The following is a 26,650-nucleotide window of genomic DNA, read 5'->3' on the forward strand; positions in this document are numbered from 1 at the left end:
AATACCATAAAATTTACTGCAAAAGGGGCAGCATTATTATCAAATCGAAGAGAAGCAGATGAGGCTTATAATCATTTGAAAGACGTACGTACTTTATGGCTTAGAAATTGACAACTAAAGGTACATAAATTTAAATTTTTCAGTTTTTTAAGCGAAATTTTATAACCCTAAAACGCGTTTTTCTTAAAATGACATTTTTTAAATATGCGTTGAATCTCAATAACTATCCATCCGATTTACTTAAAATTGTCAAGATTTTTTTTATGTTACTCTAACAAAGTACATACGGATTTTATGGTAAATTAAAATATTTTTTATAGTCATTTTTATTATACCCCTGGTGAAAATGTAAAATCGGAGCGTAAGTCGAATGTAAAGGGAGAGTAATAGAAGCGTTAACAAACATTCTACGAAACGTAAATTGAAACAATGAAATGTAAAAGAAGCGTTAACACTTCTTTTACATTTCATTGTTTCAATTTACGTTTCGTAGAATGTTTGTTAACGCTTCTATTACTCTCCCTTTACATTCGACTTACGCTCCGATTTTACATTTTCACCAGGGACATTTTTCAGTCAAAAATATAATAAAATTATTTTTTTAAAAGGTTATTATTTTCTTTTAAATGCATATTTTTAAATTTCCATATGTATGTATATGAGAATACGATTAACTTGAGCCCTCAACGTTTCTTTCTGTTGCGTTAAATTTTGAGCGTGGCCATTTTTCGGATGAGGTTTGACATTTCACGAGATATATGGGCGCCGTATTGACCGCCATATTAAATTTTTTAATAATGCCATATTGTATTCGAAAGTACATGAGAATACGATTAATTTGAGCATTCAAACGTTTCTTTCTGTTGAGTTAAATTTTGGGCACAGCTTTGTTTCAATGACGTGGAATGTCCCATATATATGTAAAAGACCAATGCAAAAACGGAAGAGCGAAGAATGATCGCATCACTGTTAAATATTTTAACATATTTGATTTTATTTAAAAATTCCACGTGCCACTTTATTATTCTTTGACTTTTTCTTATTTAGGAAATCTTATTTGACCTAATACGTGTCAATATTATTAAAAAATGTACATATTCTTTTGTGAAAAAAATTGCATTTCAAAGATAACTTATTAATACATTATATGCCAAATTATCTACATATAATTAAACTCGATGACAATTAAAAAAGGCTCAAAGAAAAAAATTAAACAAATGTTTTCTCATTATTTATCATATACTTTAAACGTAAATATCTCCTGTAACTATAATCGGAGACGTAATATAATTGGACAAACGTAAATATAATTGAAGACTGTTCTTAAGTCCTTAAGACAAAAATGTTCTCAAATGAAATATTCTATCCAATCATTTTTAAGACATACCTTATGTCTCATCTCATTCAGATACACTTTAGGCACGTGTAGTGTTTAGTTTAGTTAGTGCGTATATATTTAAGTACAAAACTAATTTTGTTTCCATATATATATATGTTTATTCTTTTATATTTTATTATTATTTTTTGTTTTTATATATATATGTTTATCATTTTATATTTTATTATTTTTTATGTTTATGTTTACTTATGGCCAGTTCATTTATATTTGTAATGTTTATTCAATATTGTGATTAAATAAAACTGATGTTAAACTGTAATTTGCTTTTATTTCTTAAATTTTTATTCAAATTTTCCGCGTTTCCACTTATCATTGATTGGCTCCGCCATTCCGTATCAAGCCAATCCAAAGTTGGTCCACTTATGCCAGTCTCCCCTTTCAGGGTCTCTACTTCTCTACTTATCATAGAAAGTTAGCGCCACTGGTGTCAAAGCAACAAACCGTACATTTCCTCGTCTGACTTCTCTCGCCCCTTAGGTACCTATAAGCTTGACGACAATGACGAACGTTTTTTTCTTAATAGAAATTTTCGATATTTGGACTTTGCGTAGCGATATCTCCTCTCATAGAATACATAGAGGAAAAACAAAAACAGTTTTCTAATACAAATCGACTGCAAGCTTTCGATTGAGTCTAGTTAGAACTCGATCGGTTTAGCCGTTTCTGAGATCCAATAATCTCTGGTGCTGGGAAGTCGCGTACTCGCGTAAAGAGCACGGTTAGGCTCGCGCTGCGCGTTCACTTGACGCGAGCCACTACCGTGTCTCTTAATAATAAACAATAGATAGATTACAATTATATTACTTAATTTGACTCTTTCGCTACTAAAAGTCATCTTATCCATAAAAGGGGACAAAATGACGAAATTGACACGTTCTTAGAAAATCAAAATTTCTTAAAATTCTAATTTATTTAACAGCTTTTAATTTTTATGATAAATACAAAAGGCTTTATTGAATTTAAAAAAATAGAGCATTATTTTTACATTATCACAGAAATTAGAAAAAATCGACAAACCTTAAGATCGTCTTCTTACTCCTCTTTCTCTTATGTACATACATATGTATGGGTGCGATCCATTTGACGCTACAAATGCTTTGAAGCATTTGAATGATCAATCGGAACAAAAAATTTTACGAATTCGACCAATCATAGAATGTTTTGAAGCGTTTGTATCAAGTGAATCACACCCATAGCTTCAAGTAAAGCATTACTCCTCCCCACTCTATCATCTTTATACGCTTTGCGTGATCTTTCTCAGTAAACCGAGAAAAGTTTTCAATTGTTTCGGACGATCATACTGTTCTTGACTGCTGTTTTATATAAATCTGTTATACGCTTAATCGACAACACGGAATTTGTAATTAATCGTCTATCTTTTTCGATTTAATAAATCCCGACACATAATGTAAGTCATTTTTATTTAGATTTTACTTTCTATTAAATTTTAAGCATGTAAATACGTTTAACAGTTTTTTATATAAATACTTCGATATTTGTGTTCTTTTGACGTCTAAAAATAATTATTTTATCGATTTTTTCTGACTTTTCCATTATTTCGACTAAGAAAAAAAAAGTTTAACTAATTTTATCACATTTATTTGATACAATCGACCTTTTTCTTTTGACTTATTGTACATACTTTATCACCTGATTCGTTGTTATAATTGACTTAAATTTGCATTTTAATTTATTAATTTATTTTATCTTAAATACTTATGTGTGTATCATTTTTATATTCTCTCTTCAATGTTTATGAGTTATGCGTTATTGTTTATATTGATAATAACGATTGATAATGTTTGTATGCGACTAAAGAAGAATTGGTACAAATGAAACGTTTCGCAATTCTTAAATGCTTATATTTTATTAATTTTTATTTTATTTATAAATATTCCTGAACATATATCTACAGCTTATTTTTCTGTTTTGCAAAAAGTAATGATAAATGTAGATTATTAAAATACTTTTTCTATCTTTTTGCAATCTCTTGCAAAAAAGACTAATCAAATGCTTATTTTTTTGTTTTGCAAGATAATGAAAAAAATAATTGTAAATGTAGATTATTAAATGACCTTTTCTATTTTTTCCAATCTCTTATAAAATAAGACAATCAAATACTATTGCAAAGGCATATGCTAACTTACTTCTAGAAACATATATAATACGTAAGTTTTATAACGTAAGTCTTATTGTTAAAAAAAAATTCGACGAATATATATGTATCTTAAAGGTTTACCTCTGGGTGTTGTCTGAGTCTTAGACAATGTCTGCACAATGTTTAAAATCAGAACATACTTAGTCAATAAGCAAAAAGTCATTGCTGCAACGTTATTATAACGATATTCACTAATATGGTAACGTTCTCAAGTATGTAGTTTTTAATGTTGTATGTAATATCATTATGAATATACTTTGGAATAGATTAGGAGATTTCGGTAATGTTGAAATAACATATGTCAAAGATTACAATAGTTACCAGGCCAGAAAGCTTTTGAGTTATGGTAGTTAAAATTGATCTTCATTGTCAGGTTATACATATCCAACCAAAATTGATTTTTAGAAAAGGTAAACAAAAGACACCAAGTGGATAGTTTTCTTTTAAGGAAAACCTTCCACCTTTTTTTATCAGGTTGTACATATAACATTAAAAAAGATTTTAACTTAAAAAAAATGAGTTCGTACATATAAAATTTAATATTGTTATAAAAAATTATCAATTTTTTAAAAAGTATTACAAAGCTTAAAAAAATTATCTACTTTAAAATAAATATGTTTATAATAAATTTCGTGCGATAATGTTTTTTTCTATTACAGAACTGTAGTGTAAAACAAATATATTTTAAAAAATTCTATATTTTTTTAAAGAGTAAGGCCAAAAACAGCCTAAAATAGAGACAGACCACTTTTCTTTTTTGTGTGCTTGTGTTAGCGTTGCAGAATACAAATTTTGACCTCTGATATCTTGAAGATAAAAAGTGAGATCAATCTAACTTCTAGCGAATTAATGTCTTATATATAACTTTGTTTAGCACCAAATTCAAATCGGAATTCAAGAGTGGCGAAACAGACTATTTTTGGTCTCACTCTTTTATGTAATTTAGGAACAAAATATTATAGAGACAAAATAAAAATAACGATTTAAATTCTACCTTTGTTCTTTAACACAGATTTAAACATTTTTTTATTATTTCTTTTTCACCGAGATATTTAACTTTTCGTAAGAAAACTACAAGTGTATCTAAATTTATAACCAAAATGTATATTTTTTATTTAATATTTTATATTTAAGTAGGCTATTTATTTTTCAAAATAAATTTTTTTATTAAACATATATTATACATACGTATGATTCTTATATCTCTAAAGTTACAACACTGTAAGGTATAACGTATTTTTATTCTGAATGTACTAATAAACTATTGCATAAGGCTATGAAAAAAATTTTATAGATAAATTAATTACTAATTAGAATATATGTCATCTTTTATTATTATCTTTATTATTATCTTTTCTTTTATGCATGAATCTTGAATTTATTTATGACGCGCGCGCGTATACTAATACTGATCTTGTTTATGTCTAGGAAACTTACGTAATTAGACATTTGACCGCAAAAACGTGTCCCGATTGCCTCTAACTTTGTTTGCACAGACGAAAGCAATTAAAGTGCAAAAATACGATAGCACGTTTAACATTATTGCGCACATACGCATTGCAGAGATCAAAATAGACAATCTTAATATTATCTTTATGCTAAAATCTTTATTAGGTGGAGTAACTAACTTACTGTTATTATTCAATTATACTAATGCCGTATTGTAATATTCACTGCCAATATTAAAAATTTATATTTAATGTTGTTTATATTAGAATCAGTTTTTCATAAATTTTTATTATTACAAGTTAGAAAATTTGTACATGTCAGAAAGTAAATTTCCTTATCGTTTGTGGTAAGAAGTTAAATTTGTCACATTCTGGTTTTTGCTCAAAAATTTTTTTTGACGCTTGACGCTCCTATGCATAGACACTTTTATTCTCTGATAAAAATAAGTTCGCTTTTTTTCAAAATTGATTTCATCATTATACAGATTTTTATCGAAGAAATAAGAATTACTGTTACAAACAGAAGCCCTATGATGTTACAACAATTACAATTTACTTGGTGCATCTATACAAGCTTAGTTGTATTATTCTGTGTTTCTGTACATACTCAAGAATTTAATGGTACTCAAATATTGCCAGCTTATGTTATTGCCTCAAAAGCCGATCTTTTGAACTCAACATGTGGAAAAGAATTGCAGAACTTCCGAGATGCTGTTAACCAACGAATATTGTGGGGCTTAAAAGGTAGGTAAAATTTGTAATCATATTAATATTAACCATTTAAGGACAGAATGGACACTTTTTCTGTGCAATTTTTATTGCCATAATTTCTTATACTAAAGTGAAAGAAAATTGTGTAAATGTCATTCCTTATGTTTTCGGAGTTGCTCTGTCAGATGCAGTTAGAATTTCGAAAATTCCATTTGTTCAAAAGTTACAGCTGGATATTCAACAAAAAATCGAAATTTTCACGAAATGTTTTTCATAAATCTGTAATCTACTATGATTTATGGTTTTTGAAAATCACCGAAAACCTGGATACATCGTTTCCTATAAGTTTAAACTTTCGAAAGGCATGCAGCAGTTTTAAAAAATTAAGATGGCGAAAACAAAATGGAAGCAAATAAGTGAACTTTTCTCGAATTTCTCTATTCTTGCTGAATTTTAATAGATTAAAGTAGTTATAAATGAAAATTAAGAAACTTTGCAGATTTCTTGAATCAAAATAATCATTTTTTCAGAAAAAATGGCTGATTCAAAAGTGTCCACTCCGTCCTTAAAGAGATGCTGGAGTTGTCTGTTTTACCGAACGCTAATTATTTTCGGATAAGCTTGGCTCTTAATTGATTTCATAGAATTGTGCACCCGTACAGCACAATATATTCTATAAACGTCCTAGAATATTTTATGAATCTATCTAGAATGTCCATAGAATATTCTGAGATGTTTATACAATCTCATGTGCTGTATAGCATGACTTTAATCTGCAGCACTAACAAGGGAAGTTATCGAACCCGAAAATTCTGAAAATTCTGAAAAATTATATGCAAGTAAAGCAGTTAGTTCCCCAATAGGGAACTATTTTTCATTTCTGCTAACTTTTACTTTGAGGGGGTGAAAAACCCCTTCGAAAAAAATCATTTTTTTCCTTTTCATGTAAATATCTTCAAAACTATAAAAGATAGAAAAAAATTTTTTTAACAAAAGTCGAACGTTTTTAAAAGTACTTCAAAGTTGTAAAGAAAAAAACATTTTATTTGCTTTTGTTTAACAATTCGTTTAACAAACAATTAACAATATTCGCTTCAAAATACAAGTTATGTATTATAGCTTATACGTACAAATGAATGATACTCCGCAGTTCGGAATAGATTAAGGAATAAGACTATATTCGTCAAATTACGATTACAAGTCGTAAAAAAAAAGTTATTTGTAAGATCAAATTTTATTCATTTAAGTGCTTTCACTACAGATTTCTCAGTGAAAACGCTTAAATGAACAAAATTTGATCCTCTTTTTACGACTTGTAATCGTAATTTGACAAATATAGTCTTATTCCTTAATCTATTCCGAACTGCGGGGTATCATTCATTTGTACGTATAAGCTATAATACATAACTTGTATTTTGAAGCGAATATTTTTATGAACAAATAAACTTCAAACATTTTTTTGCATTTTGGTCTTGATCTAATCGTCCGCGGGTTTATTTGTATACGTACTTTAAATGTGTAAAAGTATTTTCAATTTTATAAATTTAATTCAAAACTAAATGGTTAAACAGAATGTTGGTAAAACAGACAGGTTTAGCCGTCAAATAAGTGGTCCCCTTGACGTCACTTGTCTGTGGATAAAGTCAGAGATTTCAACACTTTCTTGCACAGTTTATCTCCTAATAAATGGCGCAAATTGTGACGAAAAATTCTCGAGCACGACTTTTTTAGCACATTTCGCATTTTAGCACTCTAAAGCTCCTTTAATACGTGTACTTTAATTCTGGAAAAGGATTTCCAAATTCATAAAAAAAAGTATATATGAAATCTCGTTAATGATGTGCACAAATGACTCTACATCATTGACCCCAATCTTTTAATTTATAAATTTGACAGTCACTTTAACATTTCCTTATGAATTGTGGACCTTCGCAATTTATTTTCACAAAATTTTTTGGCCTTATTTCTATAATTCAACTGCTTAGCATAACCGAGCTTTAAACTTCAATAAGAAAAGAATTAAGAATGGGAACATTAAGAACTAATAAGAAATAAAAGCAAGTATTTATTTGTTTTAAATAAATAACGACATTCTAATTTTTATTGTTAGTCTTAGATTCCAGTGGTGGATTTAAACCAGGTTTTCTTTACGGAAATAATTATTGGTTAGGCAGTCGTAGTCAGTGTCTCGATACGATGAATAGGAGTCCATTAAGCTTATCACAGAAAATATTAAATAACACGCAGTATCGTAATCCGCAACAAGAATTTCCACCTTTTGAAATAAATTACTTTGTTGCTCATTTTAAACACAATAGTACTTTTCAATATCATATATTTTTGTACGAGGTAAGTTTATAAACAGATAAAAAATATTAAACTTTTTATTATCCGCAGTAATATTAATAATAATTAAACACTTACTAGTCGACTCAGGTAGCAATTTTTTATTAGGAACTTCAAATGAACACCACAATGTTTACGAATATCACGCAAGTATCTGGCCACATTATATAGTGGGCTAACCAGTTTAGTTTTAATTGGTTAGCCCACTATATAATGTGGCCAGATACTTGCGTGATATTCGTAAACATTGTGGTGTTTATTTGAAGTTCCTAATAAAAAATTGCTACTTGAGTAACAAAATTGAGCATAAAAATTCCATTAAAAATTTTAGAATTTTTAATGGAATTTTTATGAACCTTTGACAGGTCATAGCATTACAGGAAATTACCTTTTATGTAATTCAAATTTTTATAAGTGTGTGTATCAATAATGTCATTGCCGTATCTTTAATGACTGATTCGATTTTGACACAAATTTATTAGTCAGGCCATTGTTTGGCTTATGGTAAGTAAACATATTGATCACTTAGCATTTCATTCATTTTGCTGATGTATTCAGATTTATCCATAATCACCGTGATCTGATCTTTGTCGAATCTGGTTTTGTGACAATAACATTATCATTTTCACGTAAGAATATTCTACATTTAGCAAACTCATTTAAAATATAATTGTTCCTGTGGTCAATGTTGTTTTCTGTGTAAAAACTAATGCAATGAGGCCTCAACCATGCTTTGAATATGCGAACGCAACACATGTTATATATTCAAAGCATGTTTGCGATAGTTAAAATTCGAATTCAAGGTTTTGTACAGATATGTCAACGGCATTTTCGTAAATTTTGCCGAGAAATAATTTAGATAATGCACTTGCAATGTTTAATATTACCTACTATTAAATTAAATTCACGTATGAAGGTGAATTAAATAACTTCTATTACTTCTACGGACACGATAATAATTAGAGAGAATAATAAATTAATTACAAATTGGTACAGAAAACCAACGTTCTAAAAACAATATATTAGTTTCTATTCTAGTCACCCATAAAAAATTAATGTAATTATTATATTAGCTTGGTCGATCGAGCAATCGATTATTAAAAAACAATTCTGCTCTCTAATAAAAAATTTCACAAAAATAACATTAAAATCATGGAAAACATTGTCCTCAACAATTGTTTTACAAAAAGTTAACTAAGAAACACATACATATCAAGATAAATAAACTTAAAAAGCGTGGTAATTTTCCCAAAGACAATAAAACCTCGAAAAACAGAAAATTTGTAGTTGAAAGAAGTGTAGTTTTGCCATTTATCAGCATGGTTAGTAGAAATGTTAGTCGCATTTTTAATAAAGTTGGCTTACAGACTTTTTACAGTGCCAAATAAATACTGAATAAAATTATTTAAAAAAATATAAGAATAACTTAAATTACAAAAAAAAACGGAGGTTGTTTACGAGATCAACCGTACTAATTGTAAGGCTCATACATTCATCAAACTAAACGTCATTAATAAATACTTTAATGACATAAAAAAAGATAGTTATCACTCCGTGGTTAGCAAACATCGTGTGAATAAATCATACATTTGATTGAAGAAAATCGCGCATTCTACATTACAAAAGACATAAGAAGAAGGAAATTGCAGAAACGTTTTACACAGAAAATATTAAAAATGTTATTAATTTACAATCCGATACTAAAAATCGAAATCCAATGTATTACATAACAGACTTATTATGTCAACACAATTAAATGTTTTTGTTACTGTTCCTCTTTTTGACATTGCCATTTCGACGGTTGCTCCTTTTTAGTGCGGATTGATTTTTAAAGTACAATATTTAATCTAATTATCACAATTATGAAGCATGGTACACGTAAGATTCATAAAACTAACTTATTTAGGAATATGTTAGTTCGATTTGATTTTAATTTGCAATTGCTTTCAAGGTTCGAACTTTGGTCTCACGGGCATAAATCCATGATTCGCCAAATGTTCCGAGATTAAATTTTGAAAATTTTCGTAATTATTGTAGTCACTTGAAAAAGACCGTAAGCGATGGTCGAAACGTTGCAATGTTTATTTAAAGTTTCTAATAAAAAATTGCCATTTGAGTCAACTATTAAGTGTTTAATTATAATACTTATTTAAGTTTACATAATTATTATGTAATAAAAAGAATAAAAAAATACTTTAGCATATTGTTTTATCTTAGAATGTGATAACGCTAGGACTTTGTCTGCCAGCATCGTGCTCTATAAGTAATCTAAGTTTTATTTTGGAGAAAGTATTATATGATAAAAGTATCTTAATAAATGATCTTTATTCCGCACACCTTTATCTGATCCAAGTGAAAGATCTAAAAAATAATGACATGTGGCTATCCGGAGGTGCATTATTTTTTATTTGGTACGTCTCAAGAAAGAAAATAACGATTATTTTATAATACTGTAATATAATAATATACACTGTGATATAATAGTAATATTATATTGCAATAAAATATGATAATATAAAATTTTGTAATCTTTATTTTTTTAGAAATGTAAAAAATAATAAAGAAATGTTTTATTTACAGTATATCTTTAGGACTTTGTCTTATGACAACAATCGGAACGATATATGATATGCTTGTGCATCAAAAAAATATTCAAAAAAAGGACAAAATAATGACAAGAACAAATGATGACAGTAAGAGTACCATCTAAAAAACTGTTAAAAATTTTCATTTTAATAAGTTACTTACAATTTTAATGTACTACAGATTTTATCTTTTAAAAATTAAACTTACTTTTTTAACATTAAACCTATTTAGCTTAACATTAAATATACTTATTTGCTACTTCATCATTTATCATATTTTCTAAATCATTGAATTGTTATTTTATATCGTTAATAATTAACAAAATAACATTTTTTTACTATATCTTGTGTATACGTATTGCGCGTATGTATATATGTATCTATGTATACGTGTACGAATGCATGCATACATGAATATATGTATCCAGGCACCACACAGACATTTTAAAAACGTATTAAAAATGTACGTAGTGGACATTCTATGCATATTATTTAAAACATTCAAATCAGATCCTTAAAGATATTTAAATAAAAAAATTAAACATTCTAAAGACATCTTGTGTTACTTTTCTGAACATTTGAGAAATGTCTATTTTAAGTACTAAACAGACCAAAATTAGGCCTACTTTGATTATTTAAAATTTTTATAATAATATGGGTCGGTAAGGTGCTTGTTTTTAGCACAAATTGATTAATACAAGTTAATTTGTTAGCACTATATTAATTCCAATAAAATATACTAATAAATTAATAAAATTATTCTGTAAATTTTGATCTTAAGGGGTTAGATGCACGAAAAAAAACAACCTAAGTTTTGGACAACTATTGACGAAGATAAGTAATACAAGAAAAAAAATTTAAGTTAACTACTTGATTGTTCATCTTTTTAGGTATACAAAATTATGTTTTAATTTTTTTTTAATCGAAAATGACGATGATAGGCGCCCAGTAGCACAGTCATTGCTTCTTGAAAGCATCCCATGGGCTAAAGGGTTTCTCCCTAAATTTTTGGCCCAAAACAAAAACCTAAAAATTTTTAAGATCTAAACATGATTTTCTATAGAAATACATACGGAAATTTTGTTTTTTGCGAAAATGGCGTACATATATTAAAAAATTTTTATTTTTAGAAAAAGAATTACATAAAGTTTGAAAAACAAACACAAATAAATAATTCAATCTTGACCTGACTGGCCAAATATAATTAAATACAAGCACTACGTTTTGGCTAACAGATAGGTTCTTATCAAGTGCAATTAATACATAAGTTACATTAAACTCAGTGAAATCTATGACATATGTTCAGATAAATAATCTAAAAAACAAGATAATAAATTATATACACAAAAAGGTGCCGCAGTATTAAGAAAAATTGTAAAATTACAGATAATGTGCGTCGCAAAAGTACAAGTATAATTTTGATACATAATATAAGAGGCATAATATTTCCATTCATATTACAATGTTAAACTGGTAACATTAAAAGAGAAAACAAGCATAGCAAGAAATTTGTAAAATTGGTTTATAACAAAAAAGTTTACAGTAAAATTAAAAATCTGTACGTATTTCTCTAAAAAATTCTATTTTGTTGAAGCTACAGTAAAAATTTCAAGTGAATCCGTAAAGATTTGATCAATTTTCAAATTGGGCGAAACGATAACTTAGAAAGTCTTTAAGAGAGAGAGAGAGAGAGAGAGTGGCAAACTGATCACGTGACCAACGCCCCCATCGGATCAGAAGAGACACGGTCTCTCTATCTGTTTAGTGATAATGAGTTTAGTGATGATGTTTTATAAATTCTACAGTGACCTAACTCCGTAAGGGGTAACACCTATGTAGTGGCCTGTTTTCAATATCTAATTTTGAGAATTTTACGGAAGGGAAAAGAATAAATGGAAAAATTATTTATGTGGGTTTATTAAACACATTATAAGCAATACAAATTTTTTTATTTATTTATTTAATATACAAAGTGACACTGTAGCGACTCGCAAACGCAGGTCCTTTTTCCAAAGAGCGTTGCTTGGCCGGAAAGGTAATAAATGCAAATTACTTTCATACATATTTCCAGATTTGTATCTTTATTATGTATTAAATATAAAAAAAAATTAATTTGTAATCTTTAATATATGTGTAATAAACCTACAAAAATAAATTTTTCATTAATTTTTTTCTTCCGTAAAAAAATTCTCAAAATTAAGTGTCGAAAACAAGCTTACATAGTTATTACTCCTTAAAGTTCTGTATACAAGTTAATTTGTTATATTCTATAGATATTAATCTGTTTTATTTTATAATACTTTGCAATTGATAATTTGCTAACAAATTAACCTCAATTTGCATTAAAAACAATCACTTCACCTATAATAGAGTAAACGATCAAAAAAACTCATATCATCATTATTTTCACGTTTCAATGTCAATTACAAAAAACGTGTAATAAAAATTAGGGATTCTATTTTTAAAAATTCAGATAATTTTAATACAATTTGTACATTATTTAAGAGGCGCATCTATTCTTTTTGTTTGCACTTCATCTTGATCAAGGTCTGTAGATGAACGATGGGAGAGGAAAGAAAGTCTTCGAATTCATTGTTGCACGTTTGGCCCCAACATGGGACCGGGGACAATACGATGCATCAATTCCACCTTTCCCACATTCCATTTGTACTACTACTCACTCTTCTCGTACAACAAACACTACACATACATTTTATAGTCCCAAAATGGCGCTCATGCGAAAACCTTCCTTCCCCTCCCGTCGTTCATCTATAGACCTTGATCATGACCACAGAAAGATGATATAGTTGAACTTCGTCAACTCGAAGGGTTTGAAATCTGATCCAGGAATTTCTCAAAGAAATGTTTTTCTCATATATCATTTCTATTACATATCAAAAAGAGTTAACAATTATATATTTTACACAAGAATTTTTTTAAGCGATAATTTTTTTCAAACGTACGTAAAATAAACATCTTTAAAAGCCGGTTGTTCCAACTTCTTACTTATATTTACCTAATAGTCAAGCATATGTCTATCTTTGTTTTTTTTCATAAATAAATAAAGACAGACACATATTTATCTGATAAGTTACCAAGACGTTCAAATAACCGATCCTAAATAACTCAAGTATAAATATATTTAGAACACGGATGTCCATTGAATGTTTGTGCTGTCTGAATATGTATGTACGTTTGTACATATGTATATTTATAAATTTATCTTGTTTGATATTAATTTTTATCTTAACCTTTTTTATTTTTATATTAATGTGTTACTAAATGTTTCGAAACATAATTTAGGTATCAAAGACGTGTCTGAAGAAAGGGAAATAAAATTAAATTCGTCGTTACATTGGAAAAGTGTAATTGGAAAAATACTAATATGTTTCTCCGCTTATACAAATACGAGAAAAATATTTAGTACAAAATTAGATGCTGAAACAATACCAAGCATTCACTGCTTAAAATTTTTTAATATGTGTGGAATAATTGTAATCCACAGTGTATATTTTACATTGGATTCTCTTGGCGAGTAAAATTTAGAATATTTTTTCATCACTTGTATTTTTATTTCTCTCATGTAATAAAAATTGTTTTTTATTACAGATAATAAAATAGTGTTGTGGAGATTTATTGAAAATTATACTGGTTATTTATGTGACTTATTTATTGGACTAGTAACAGTCGATATTTACTTTTTTTCAAGTGGATTTTTGTTAACTTATATGTATTTAAGAGATAAAATATTGATTAAACCTATTCAATGCAGAGAGAAATTAACTGAATTCTTTATCCGTGTACTAAAAAGATTTATTCGGTATGTTTTTTCATATAATAAAATCAATATAATAAAATTATTACATTCATCAATAAAATAAATGTTTACGTTTATTATAATATATACGTATGTACGTAAAGTTTAAAAGTTATTTTTTTAATCCTAATATATAAGTAAATAATTATTATTTTTTACATACTAATAATTAAAATTTTGTTAAGGCTAACACCAGCATACATGATGGCGTTAGGAATATTACAATTAAGTTCCGTTTGGTTTGACAATGTATCGCAAATTTATATGTACGAGAGGTCGCATGAAACTTGCCCGAAATACTGGTGGAGAAATCTTCTGTACATAAATAATTTCTTCGGTATCGATGCAATGGTATGAACACGTTTGATTAAAATCGGCTTAGTAATATGTTTAAATATAAAAACTTTCTGAAATTTTACAACAGTGCATGAGTTGGAGCTGGTATCTAGCTAATGAAATGCAATTTTATATTATCACTGTGGCAATATTAATTTTATCGACTATGTAAGTAATCTGTAATAGTAGTAGATATATGTATGTGTTTTACGCTGTATTATATTTAAAAAATGTGTCTCTTCCGTATATGTATATCTAAATATATATATATTTTTTAATTATAGGTACTCTTACGCTGCTGTTCTGATATTGGGTACACTTTTAGTAGGCTCCATCATTCTTAGCGGTTATATATCATACATTTATGCATATGTACCAACGTAAGTTATTAAAATATCTTCTTTATAAAGAAATAATTTAAAAGAACATTTATTGTTACAGAATAAATAAATTGTATACACTGCAAGATATTTTATACATCCCACCATGGATGAGAATAAATTCATATATTATTGGAATAATTGCAGGGTATACTTTAATAAAATTAAACAATAGTATCTTCTTGAAAAGAGTTAAGTATCATTCTTGTACAAAGTTTTTAAAAAAATGGATATTTAAATAATTATAAAATAAAATAATTGTTTATTAATTTTTACTATAAATTAATATTTAATATAAAAATGTATAAATAAAAACTTATTATAATAACTTGTCATATTAATTTTAGAAGATTGTAATTCTCTGTTGGTGCATTTTTTGTTTTGCCAGCGCTTGTAACATTTTCGTGTTACTTTACAAGCGACTCGAATCCGTTTTAGCTACTGCTATTTATGTTGCTTTTCATAAAACAGTTTGGGCCATATGTATAGCATGGATTGTAATAGCGTGTTCTACTAAACACGGAGGTTTGTTTAATAATTAATACATAAATTTATCTTATCAAAACAATATACATATATATATACATTTTGTTATAGGTATCGTTAACAAGTTACTGTCGCTTAAAATCTGGATCCCTCTTAGCAGACTCACGTATTGTGCTTATCTTTTAAATCCTATCGTCATACGATCGATTAGGTATTATAGTGAAACATCAATTCATTTTGAACTTATGTCTGGGGTAAGTATAAATGTTAAAAATTTGAATATTAAGAGACAATGTATTAACTTTATTAACTTTACTTTTTATGTCCAGATTGTTCTGTGTGTGGGATACATTACGATCAGTTACCTTTGTGCTTATATATTGTCTTTGATGGTGGAAATACCTTGTATCCTGTTAATGCGAATGTTTATGTCATACTGTAATAAGATACATAGAGAAGTATAATTTGCAGGTAGATATATAATACTGTATAATATAAGAAAAAATTATACAAAAATTACTGCACAAATAATTGCATATTTTTGTGCATAAATTTCTGTAGTTTTTAGAGATTTTTGTACAAAATTTTCGCCTTTAGAATTTTTCTACAAAATATTTTACAGAATTTTATGTAATTTTTTCTGAAAGCAAAAAACTTCAGATAACATTACATAAAATTCTGCAAAATATTGTGCAGAAAAATTTTGAAGGCGAAAACTTTGTACAAAAATCTATAAAAACTGCAGAAATTCATGCAATTTTAGTGCAGAAAAATATGCAATTTTTTGTGCAGTAATTTTTGCATAATTTTTTTCTACGGGATTATACGCATGCTCGAAGTTCAGAATTATTTAAATATTTCGAATGTACATTTTAGAAAGAAAACTTTAAAGCAAATATTATAGGGGGACCGGAAAGTAATGTCGTTTTTTTTACATTAAATTCAAACAGATAAATATTTATTTTTAATCAATGATGTAATCACCCTCGTTATCAATAACATTTTGCCATTTAGTGTGCAAATTTTCAATACCGGATCGATAAAAATAAATTGGTTTTTGAGCAAAATATCTGGAGATAGCATTTTGGACACCATCCGAGTCGAAAAGATCAAAATTACCGGATTTGAACTTAGAAAACCACCTTTGGCATTTACGAACGTCTAATGCACTTGGATAAACATCGCAAATATTTTTGGTAGCAACTGTTGCGTTTTACTACCCTTGTAAAACTCAAAAACCATACAATGCCAGATATGTACCTCTTCTGGTATTTGGCTAGCCATTTCACTATAAATTGCAAAAACAATTTAAGATTTAATTATTTACGAGTAAACAAGTCACTCTAACCTCAAAATGTCTTTGGTACGACTTTGAAGTACACAATGAGCTGATAAATGACAAAGGAATATCGACATGCGCAGAAACGACATTATTTTCTGGTCCCCCAATATTTTAAGATTAAGAAAATGTTATATTTAAAAAAAATTTTTGAAGATATAAACAATGGAATAAAAAACTAAAGAAAATAAAAGAAAGTAAAATAAATAATAATACGCATTATTATAATACCAAATATATATTGTTACGCGCAACCGCAGACGCAAAGGAAACTTATTCTTTCACTTTTAAGAACTGCAAAATTTTATTGAAATTCAGAAAACAGTAAAGCGTCCGCCTTTGCGGGCTTCAACTTCGTTGTTTTATTTTGTCAAGCTTTTGTCAGCTTACAACGCTCTTTTTTCAAAATCAATATATCGATTGGTCAACACAGATAAACGGATTTAATGGACACAATAATATCATCATAAAATGATTATAGTTAATAACATAATTTTATTAAGAAAGAGAAAGAAAATTAAGATATCGGCAAATTTATTATCTGGACGTTTGTATGTCAACAATCACTTTGCAAGTTGTTGATTTCATGAGTCTAATGTCCATTGAGACACGCCCAGTTCATTCATTTATTCATTTATTTGTTTTATGACTGAGAAAATTTATTTATTATACATAGTTTACAGATCAGTTTTTGTATTTCTATGTCATTGGTAACCCATCCAAGTACTAACCATACTTAATTGTTAATATACCCGCCAGCGCACGCACGACGAGTCTCCACCAAACACAAAGTTACATGTAACGTGCCTGTTAGTTGTAATTTCCCACTCAATAATATAATTAATGACAGTATGATACACGTGTTATATTACAATTACATTGTTGAGTGGGAAATTACAACTAACAGGCACGTTACATGTAACTTGGTATTTGGTGGGTCTGTCATCGGCATCTGAGTCTTTTGAATTCTTTTATGAACTTTTTATTTCAATTTTTCCTCAATATAAATTCAAAACAATGTGGATTGTAGAATAGATAAAAATGTAACTCAACGAAGATTGAAAGTCCAATTATGCATAACAATCAAATAACAAGTGCACGATTAAATTTATTAATATAAAAAAAATCTTATATCAATGAACCATATCGATGAAACTGCTGATGGAAATATTTTATTGAAAATCTCTTTCAATTGACCCATTTCATTGAAATTCATTAAATTCATTATAATTTATTCAAACTGATTTAATTCATTAAAATTTTATAAAATTCATTAAAATTCATTAAAATTCATTAAAACTCATTTATAAAATTTATTAAAATTCATTAAAAATTCATTGAAATTTTATAAAATTCATTAAATTTATTTTATTGTTATTTAACAAAAAAATAAATTATATGAATTTTAATGAATCTTAAAGAAACCTTAATCAATTTTAATTAATTTCAATTAAATGTAACGAATCTTACTGAATCTTAGTGAAAAGGGGTCAACTGAGAGAGATTTTCAGTAAAATTTTCAGTAATATATTTCCATCAGGGACTATTGGAAAAATTGTAATAACATCATATTCCATAAGTAAATGATTTCTTCATCAATTATTATTGATGTTGCTTAATTCATAGATCTATCGTGCATATAATATCTACATACAGTACCGGCCAACGAATTATCTCCCGATGTGTGTAGTGAGCTCAATAGGCCTAGCAGTGTAGTATCATTTTTATCACTCGAAGAGAGTCGCTTGGGCTTTTGCAACTTGAATAGAGCTTCCGAGAATTGAGAAAATATAAAAATAAAATTTTAATCCTTGATCCCTTGGTCTTATGCAGTAGCTAGGAAGTAGCGAGAAAAGCTAGGAACTAGCTACTTTTTGCATAGATTATATGTTTAGGGGCTAAGATTCAAAAGGTTACATATACAGCTTGCTACTAGCCATTTTTTTTCTAGATAGATGCTAAACAGAATTTAGAAAAACTCCAAAACCTAGCCATATGCAAGGCGAAATTTTCACGTGAGTATTGTCATTGTCATCATCGTCGTCACCCGATGCCCAGCTAACATAATAAGTATATATATATATTGTTCATATTTTATAATCGGTTCTACGTTGATACTAGTAAAATTTTTGGTATTTACTGCAAAATATTCTCAGTATATTCTACGAAGTAGAAAAAGGCGGAAATAGGAATCTATTCAGTATGTTCTCAATAAATAGTAGTACGTATCTCAAATATTTTCAAAATTTACGCAATATACTGCTGCAATATCCTTTAAACATTCTTAGTATCTACATGTGCTATATGGAAATGTTACACGTATATAATGTCATTATGATTTTGATTGTGAGAAACATTGTAATTTTAAGTAATTACTATTTTAGTATGTAAAGCAGATTGTAAGAAAGCAATTTTGTATTAAAGCAAACTATTCGGTTTATACTAATAAAATACTAGTATAAACTTCGGTTATACTAATAAAAAACCAAACTACGAATGTCAACCAAAGAATAATAAAGGAGAACGTGATAATATGACCAACCATTTACATTTTATACAATAACTTTGTTAATAATTAATATTTTTAATTGAAACTTAGTGATTATTTCATTAAAATACTTTGCATTAAAATATTGTTCGTTACATTTTAGATTCAAAGTTATGAAATATATACTATATTACGTATTATTTATTAAAATGTAACGACACCGCATAATGGGTCAAAGAAAAATAGGGATAGTAATGTGGCAACTACAAAAATAATATAAAAATAAATATAAAAAATTGGTTTTGTTTTAAAAAATTACAATATTTTGTTATACAATTATATATTTATATAAAATAAATTGTTATGTTAGAAAAAACAGACTTACTTAATAAATATAAACATAGGTAGGATTTTTAGGTTTATACATAATCTCTTCCTTCTGTCGCGATAAAAATTTATACATGACAAATTATAGGTTAACAGTAGAATGACAATCGATATATCAAGGAATTTCTTCGATATAAAGATGATTGAAAGTGACTATTACCAGCACGCTTCGGTAGCTATATTAACAAAATTCTATGTCATTGTTTAACTTTGTATAAATCGAAATGTGTACAGCCGAATAAATAGTTAAGTAACAAAAAAATACTCAAGTGTACATACGTAAATTTGTGCAATAATACGTTTAAGTTAAAAAAATAAGAAAATATGTGTAATTAAATGTTAAAATGTACCTTAAAAAATTTCGAAATGTTCGAAACTAAAAATGCCTTATAACAAATGTTGGCTATTGTGTATTGCCATATTAACGCCACTTCATAACGACAGGCTGTTAAACAAATTATTCCATAAATAATTATTAAAATTTGTTAGCCAATAACGGAGATATATAAATGGCCATAATATCACCTTCTTCTCTATACATATTCCGACAAAAAACTGTGTTTTAAAACTGACGAATTTATCGGCGCGCAGTATATGCTGATGATTGTAAATTTAAATAATTAATTATACACACAAACATCTAGTGTTGACTGGTACAGGCAATATTAAATATGTATATAGAGATAATATGGGTGGCCGTATTATCCGCACTGGCCATATTACCACCTTCTCCTCTATTTATTCCAATTTTTGGGAATTTTAATTTTTTTCAGATAAACTAAATTTTTAAAAAATACAGCTGTTTGAAAATTGCCATGGGTGGCAACCACTCAGTGTGTTGTAAAGGATTAATAATTTATTATTAATGATTTATTGTATTTAAACTCATAAAACTATTTCTGAGTTTTTAGAAATAATTTTGCCGAGCACCATATGGTTACGCTCGTATTGTTTAGAAAGTAGAGAAAATACTTTCGATTTCAAGATGATTAGAAGTTGGTAGGCAAGTATTATCCTTCTTTTTTTGTTCAGTGAGCATTCAATGTTCTTTAATGTGATTGATTTTTGCTCTTGATTTCTTTTAAGAGCTGAAAGTGTAGAAGCCAATCATAATAATAATCACTAAACAAAAAATATTAAAAAGCAAAATGTTCGCATTTTTTAACATAAATAATTAAAAATTGACAAATTATTTGATAAATAAATTTAAGTAAAAAAAATATTTTATGTAATTATACTTTAATTATATTTTATATAATTTTACTTTAATTATAGTCATCAAACAAGACTTCAAGAGCACATTTTACTAGAACAAAATGATTTTTTTCGTGTGACTCTACAACAAAAAATTTTTAAAAGTACATGAATTTGCTCTGCCTCATTTGAAGACAAAAATCCGACCACTATCATCCATAAGAAAATATCATTAGTATTAGATTCTTCGCAATAATCACGCTTTTATCTCTGTTTTAGGCCTTTTTTCTCGCATTTTAAGACAAAAAATACCACTATGTAATTATTTGCAAAAAACGGTATAATGCGGATTCGCACTTGAATTTAGTTTTTAACACATTTCCTAACATTTTCGGACAAAACAAATATTACCACGTTATTCCACGATCAAAAAACTATAAGAAAACACATCAATTTTATTTGCCGGCTAGGGGCAAAAATCGATCATTTTTTCTATTCTCCTTTACAAAAAAAGTGAAATCCTTAAACAAAATCTTTTTTCAAAAAAATTTCCGATCAAGTATATAAGTCCAGTCAAGTATATAAGAAAAGTACCGTTCTACATCCTAAACCAAAAACATTCCTTTCATAAAAAATTTTAATCTAAATAAAAACTTTTTAAAACAATTTAAATATAATATCAATTCCAAGAAATTTTTCTACATATAAACAATGTATATTTTAAGTGTTCAAAAACAAATATTAAATTATATAACTAGCCAAATATTTTATTACACATAAAACACAAAAGTATTTTAATCTAAAAGAAAATTGTTAAATAAACAATTCATATAAACATATAACATATCATTAGTTAAATTAATCAACGGGATTATAGTAAAACAAAAATTTGGCGTCTGATCATTTGCAAAAAAATTCGATCCTGATACGTAGCCAATTTGATCACCGAGACATATAATAATACTTTTAGCAATAATCAATATATGTGTAAACAAATAAGATAATGCACTTTTCAGGCCACGTGTATTCAAATATCTAATAGAAAATTTTTATTACCGGCTCAAATCATTTTTAAAATAAAAAATATATGTATTTAACATTGCCTGTACGAGCCAACACTAAATATGTGTTCGCGTGTATAATTAATCACTTAAATTCACTTAAATTTACAATTATTAGCATAAATTGCGCGCCAATAAATTCGTCAATCTTAAAACACAGTTTGAACGGTGTGAACAATTAAATTGCCTAGTAGTTTAATATTTTTTTATGCTAATAAGTATCTATAACATGTTACTTTAATTAAATTCCAGAAATAAATTGAATCTGACTAGGACATCCTCACGGAAAGGAAGATCCAGGTTAAACCCTGGCTAAGGTATTATTTTTCGCAATAACTTCTTTACCGTTTTTGAGGGGAAAATTTAATTAAGGCAACATTTTATAAATGCTTATTAGCATCAAAAAATATTAAATTACTAGTCAATTTACTTTATATATTTTATTTACATATTTTACATATTTTACAATTAAATTTAATATTACATATTCCGACAAAAAACTATGTTTTAAAATTGACAACTTTGTCGGTGCGCAGGTGAACAAAAAAAGCTATGCACAAATTTATCCAAGACTTGGAAAATTACAATAAATATATGGATCCTGATACTATCATAAAGATAAGAAATGTATTCATCTCTCAATTCCAGAGTTTTTTAATTAAATGTCCAACTCTTAACAACAATGACAACAGCATTTTAAATCTTTACAAAAAAACTTTTGAATTTAAGGAAGTTTTTTGATGTCATTTTTACAAAGGTAATTAATGTCACTCTAGCTTTTAATAAAGCCAAATATATTTTAAAAATAAAAAAATTATTAAGTGACACCAGCAGTTATACAATAGTTACAAAAATTTTTATTTCATCTTTAAAAAAAGAATCTAAATAAAACGTTTAAAAAATTGGTTAAATAGAAATTTTATTTTTAAAAAAACTTATTTTTTCTTGCATTCGAGCGATTCCATTGGCGATGTCGAGAGAGTAGAGAGAGGTATATAGCGAAAGTAAAAGAGGGGTTTGTGTAAAAAAATGAGAGAGGTTTGCCGAATTTGGAGAAAGTAATGCAGTAGAACCTGAGCCTTCCATGACAATCGCCAATAAAACGCTATAACGGAAATATTTATCAGCAATATGTGTATCTATTGAGATTGACTATTAGCATGATTGAACTGGCAAAAGACATAATGACTGCTGCTGAGACGTAAAGTCATAACATAAATTATCAACAATAATTTATTAGATTAGTGCCCACTACGAAGAACGTCCACAAAATAAAATTTATTTTGGTTGCCGTTCTCAATAAAAATATTTGAAAAAGACAACAAAAGAAAAAGTGGATAAGACGCAGTAGAAAAGGACCCGCATCTACAACCCATTTGCAAAAGTATCTTAAGAATAATTCAAGGTAAATAAATTCAAATATTTGTATTTGTAGAAGATATATATTTCTTTCTCTCAATCTAATCGTCTCTTAAACGATTTTGTGTCTTCTTAAACGCGTGGAAAAAACAACCATAGTTGAATTAACAAGACATGTTTGGTTCAACAAAATTTTGTTGGGCTGAATAAATCTCTTAGTTATTACAATGAAATATTCTGGTAACCAATTAGAATATTTAGCTCTAACAACAGTTAAAGTTTGACTATTGTTGATCTAGTTATAATATCCAAGTGTCTGGTTATTTTAACTACATAATGGTTGAAAGAACGTGAAACGTACAATTGATAAAAATTAACAAAGTTTCTAGTTTTATAATTAAAATTACCATTAAATTACAATAAAACACTTTCAGAATGCAATCAGATTCATTTGATTACCTATACCAAAACATGTGAAACCAAACTTGACTATTTGTTTTTATCATTTGCATTACCAAATTTGTTCGGTTAACTTATAATAATTAAAAGTTTGGATTGCTTATTTTTTACTAGACGTTTTGATTTATATCAGATTTTATTGTTTAAAATTTCTTTCTGTACAAAACATTATTTTGCAATTTCCCCTTAGGCAATGATCGATACAAAACGTTTATAGATATCTTAAAGCAATTCTAGAATTGATCTTCAAAATATATGTATAAAATACATTTTTTACCTCTAGAGGTAAATCAACCCTTTTTTGGCCAACTTTTTTAATTTTAATACTAAAACATTTTTGTCCTTGTCAGTGAGATGAACTACGAAGAAGGTGACATCACTCTAGCACCTAATATTATTAGGTCTTCAGTTTCGGAAAAAAGAGTGATTATTTAAGTTACATTTTATGAATATTTTATAAAATGTTAAAAGTTAATAATAAAGTTAAAAAGCTATTGATTTTTAATTTTATTAATTTCAAATTTTAATTTTTAACTTTAACTACATATTTTTGAAACACATAAACTTTAACTCGTTAACTTTTTCCAAAGTTTTGAAAATTTATCTGTGTAAAAGAAAAAATTGTGAAAGAAAAAATACATTTCCAAATAATCGATAATATTTCTTTGTTATTCTATATAAATTTAATTTACAAATAAATGTTAAATTTATTTTATGATCTAATCTAATTATAATTGTTTTGATAATCTAGTTTAAACGAATTATGACTTTCTAATTTAATATAAATATAAATAACGTTTTCCAAAATTAACTTTAAATTTAAGGATGTATTGGACATACAATCTTATTGTTAGACAAAAGTGCATGAAATTTGAAATATTTAAATATCTACGCCTAACGCATAATAAATCTACATGTAAGAAACTTGAACGATAGTTGGAGTCTTATTTTTACTCTTACAAAGGTATTTTTCACGTATTTGCGATTTTTTTCACTTGAGTTTAAACTTTTGACAATAAAAATACAGTTATCTCAAGTTATATTTTATTTCTTTAAAACGATGTAGTGAAGACAATTGAAACTTGGCAGATATTTTCATCTATTCATATACTAGATGTACAAAAAAATTCAAAACACTGGTACTATTTCTTCTATATTTTTTAGCTGTTTCATCCGTCAAGATCGTCTTTTTCCATAAGATAGAAAAGGATACCATGTAAAATCAGTGAAAATTAAAATAGTTATAACTCAGCAACCGTTTAGTGAATGCGTTTTCAATTTTTTGCAGTACATTAGGAAAACTAAAAGAACAATTTTACAAATTTTTAGCAACATTGTACCATTTTGAACTTCAGTCCAATACATCCTTAACTGGAATTAGTTTAACCTACCTTTCAACTAAATCAGTTTTTCGTTTATGCAATTTTTAACTTGAGAAAATTAATTTTATAAGCTATTAACTTTAACTTGATTTTGTTAAAAAAATATATTAATTTCTCAACATTAATTTTGTGAAATTATCAAAGTTTGTACAATTATCGAAGAAACAAAAGTTTTTTAAATCTTCAAATTTTCTGAAAATAAATAATAAGTCATATAACAGCGAAGCGCGCGTTACTTAATTAAATAATTTATTTAATTAACCATAAAATATATTTAACATTTTGTTTGTAAATTAAATTTACATGGAATAATAAAGAAATATTGTCGTTTATGTGGAAACGTGTCTTTTTTAATCATTGTTTCTTTTATAATTTTTTCTTTTACACAAATAAATTTTTAAAACTTTAAAAAACAGTTAACAAATTAAAGTTTATGTGTTTCAAAAATATCTAGTTAAAGTTAAAAATTAAAATTGAAAATTAAAAAAGTTAAAAATGTTATCTACAAAAATAAAAAAACGAATACGTTGCCTTATTTAAAAAATAATTATTCCTTAATTTTAAATTATAATTTTGGGTAGTTTAAAAAATAATTATTTTTTTAACAAGGCAACGTATTCGTTTCTTTATTTTTGCAGATAACATTTGTAGCTTTTTTATTTAAATTTAAAAAATTAAAATTTTTTAATTAGACGTGTCAAAGATATCTAAATAAAAGATCTCTACAAGATATCCCAGACAGCAAGAAGACATCTTATAGTAGCTCTTTATGAATTACATAAATTTTTATGATTTCCTTAATTTTCCAAAAAAGATGTTAAGGTGCTCGTATTGTCATCTTATGCGCCACTTAAATAAGCATTTTATGAGCTGGTCATAATGAGTTCTTTAAGAATATAACGTATTTGTTTCTTTATTTTTGTAAATTGTAATTTTACCTTATTTAAAAAATAATTCTTTTTTAAACAATTTTAAAAATTAAAATTTAAAATTAAAAAAGCTATAAGTGTTGTCTACAAAAATAAAGAAACAAGTACGTTGCCTTATTTAAAAAATAATTATTTCTTAATTTAAAATTTTAATTTTACCTTGAACTCATAAAAATTTATGTAATTCATAAAGAGCTACTATAAGATGTCTCCTTGCTGTCTGGGAAGATATCTTGTAGAGATCTTTCATTTAAATATCTTTGACATGTCAATTCAAAAATTTTTAAGACATCTTAAGATGTCTTTTAGATGTCTTTTAAATATCTTTTAGAAATTCTATGAAGATATCTTCAACAAAATCTTCTTAGATATCTTTTAGATATCTT

At 27.0% G+C, this 26,650-nt stretch overlaps 1 long non-coding RNA gene across 4 annotated transcripts; it reads left to right on the top strand.

Annotated features, from left to right (window-relative positions):
• The first annotated feature begins 1,574 nt into the window (after positions 1–1,574).
• On the top strand, positions 1,575–19,456 carry LOC105832293. Of its 4 annotated transcripts, none has more exons than XR_004963207.1 (15): positions 1,575–2,807; positions 4,986–5,749; positions 7,827–8,065; positions 10,280–10,473; positions 10,643–10,755; positions 13,951–14,178; positions 14,257–14,467; positions 14,650–14,815; positions 14,889–14,968; positions 15,085–15,180; positions 15,242–15,371; positions 15,528–15,705; positions 15,778–15,920; positions 15,996–16,137; positions 18,957–19,456. It is a non-coding gene; the product is annotated as a nose resistant to fluoxetine protein 6 (long non-coding RNA). The 4 variants fall into 4 exon arrangements; XR_004963315.1 differs by having other exon boundaries at positions 18,961–19,456; XR_004963404.1 differs by lacking the exon at positions 18,957–19,456 and having other exon boundaries at positions 4,986–5,171; positions 5,491–5,749; positions 15,996–16,222.
• The last annotated feature ends 7,194 nt before the right edge of the window (positions 19,457–26,650 follow it).

The sequence above is a fragment of the Monomorium pharaonis genome, chromosome 1, assembly GCF_013373865.1.
Source record: "Monomorium pharaonis isolate MP-MQ-018 chromosome 1, ASM1337386v2, whole genome shotgun sequence".
Classification (NCBI taxonomy): domain Eukaryota; kingdom Metazoa; phylum Arthropoda; class Insecta; order Hymenoptera; family Formicidae; genus Monomorium; species Monomorium pharaonis.